The sequence below is a fragment of the Garra rufa genome, chromosome 11 (genome assembly GCF_049309525.1).
Source record: "Garra rufa chromosome 11, GarRuf1.0, whole genome shotgun sequence".
NCBI lineage: Eukaryota > Metazoa > Chordata > Actinopteri > Cypriniformes > Cyprinidae > Garra > Garra rufa.
In genome coordinates, this window is record NC_133371.1 from 18,179,463 (window position 1) to 18,182,036 (window position 2,574).

A 2,574-nucleotide genomic window follows, 5' to 3' on the forward strand; every position below is an offset into this window, starting at 1 on the left:
TTTTAATAGTACTATATATACAGTTAGGTGCCAAGGCAAATAAAATGTTCAAGTGTTCAAATGTTCAATTCAAGTTTTACTTCATGATAATAACCTTGGGTCATATTTGTTGCTCATAGTATTTTCTAATTGTTTTTCCTACTTTAAGAACAACATACAAGCTGGAGGAAGAAGAAAACCATGCCCTCCTTCTTCAGGAAAATATGTTCGGCTGCGAAGCTCCCCTTCTGCTGCTCCCAGGACACAGTGGAGTCTCAACCAGAGCTGGACATCTCTACACCAGATGTCAATTTGTCCATCTCTAAAGAGAGTGTGGAGAGCCTGGAACTGTTGAGCCTCAGCAGCCAGGATATGCTGTGCTTTAGCGTAGGCACGAGCATCATTAAGAGAGGAACTGTGGACATCCTGGACGTGTGGAACGATGACCATCTCTCCAGTTCTGATAGCTACCAAGAGGAGAGTAGCTTTGTACTTCCAGGTGAACTTCCTGTTGAGTCAGTGGGGGCTTCAGCTTGCCTGAGACTAAAGGCACTGTCCAACGTAGATGACTCTACACCCAACGTCGTCTCTAAGGACAGTATGGAGAGGCTGCGATTGGAGGTTTCAGGTGAGAAAAAAAAATGCATTACAAACAGTGACATTCATGTAGGTATAACAGTAAACTGTCAACTAATTATTTAATCCAATGTCAGAGAATATCTCTAATAGTTGTGTTTTCAAATTGGTTGATTTTAGTTCCACAAAAGGCCACAGAAGACCCTAAGAAAGGGAAAGGAGTCCGCTCTTTCTTCAGGAGAGTGTGGAAGGCTGTCAAGCGTCCTTTCCGCTCCAAGAATAAAGTGGAGCCTATTGTGCCTCCTCAGCCAGAGCTGGATGATCCTGAGCCGTCACCTGCCCCAGAGTCCTTAGACTTCATCCCAACTAATGGTAAGTCTGTGATCATTATAACAAGATAAATTTGATTGAAGCAAAAAATTGTTTTTAATTATGTTTATATAAATATACTTAAAAATAAGTTGGTTTACAGCTGGCTTGAAACTACTGTCTCATGAACATGTCTGATTTTGTCTATATTAATATGGTTTATTGTCGCAAGGCACCAGTTATATAAATTAAAACTGTTTGTTAGGAATAAACCAAAATGTTTATCAAATGTAAAGTGTTTATGCAAATGACTTTTTAAGATATTACAAATCTTGAAGACGAAAACAGAAGAATTTGTTAAACTGCTTTAAGCATTTTATGCCACTTCAAAGGGTCTCGCATGCTTATATGTTCTCATGTTTTTGTGTGTTTTTTTCAGAATCCATTCGCTCTCGCTATAGAGTGAAAAAGATTATTGGACGAGGAGGCTATGGCAAGGTCTATGAGGGCATCCGAATTTCTGATGGCAAGAAGGTAGACAAACATTTTGCTCTTACTGTACATTAAAATCTGTATCCACTGTGTTTTTAAAGCACCTACATATAGTTTAATACTTAAATACTCAATTCTTCGTGGTCAAGGTAAGGTCAGGTGTTCAATATGCTCATCTGTGTTTTTGCAGGTTGCCATCAAACGTATTCGCAAGACTCCACAGGATCAGTATCTTCAAATTGTAAGTTGGCAAAACATAATATGTGTTTAGTTGTTTAAGAGCTGATTATTGTAGTTTAAGCAGCAAAAACCTTTGACTCTTAACATTTAAAATGATACATGTTTTACCAAACTAACCTTTTGTGGCATCTTTTCTCTAGCCTGGGTATCCGAAACCTCTCATTACAGAAGTTGCACTGCTTCTAATGATGAAGGAAGAGCCCGTAAGCCCTCACTCCATCCAGCTCTACGAGTGGTTTGAGCATCCCCCAAAATTCACACTCATCATGGAGTTTCCAGATCCCTGCGAGAGCTTGCTGGACTTCATCAACAACAATCCTCCAATGAGTGAGACAACAGCGCGGGTCATCATGCGTCAGGCTGTGCAAGCGGTCCAGCACTGCGTTGAACATGGTGTTTTTCATAACGATATTCATCCAGAGAATATCCTGTTGAGAAAACACACCTTGGAGCTCAAGTTGATCGACTTTGGCTGCGGTCATCTACTTGACAGGACAGGCTACAACTGCACGAAATACAGAGGTGAGTTGGCATTTAGTGTAACAGAGAGTGGAAACCAGCATGTAGTGATTTATTGATCATGAGATGTTTTAAAGAATTGCTAAATGCTGAAAATGTCTTGCTCACAGGAATAAACGGTTACATTCCACCTGAGCTCTTCATCTATGGCAAATTCTACTGCGTCCAAACAAACGTCTGGGCTCTTGGAGTCTTGCTGTATGAGATGATGAACAGATGTCCTCCATTTCGTGACAGAAACCAAGTCATGGAAGCCGACGTCAGATTTGTCAACCCAGATTTATCTGAAGGTGAGAGAATAGCATTGATGCACACATACAGCCTTTGCACAGAATGAACAAACACTGGTGGAGAGCATAGTACAACACAAAGCTGTTTTCATACATGCCAACATTAGTGTCACATGATCATGACTAAGCGGCTCTTTCCTGAAAACAGAATGCCGTGATCTGATTCTTC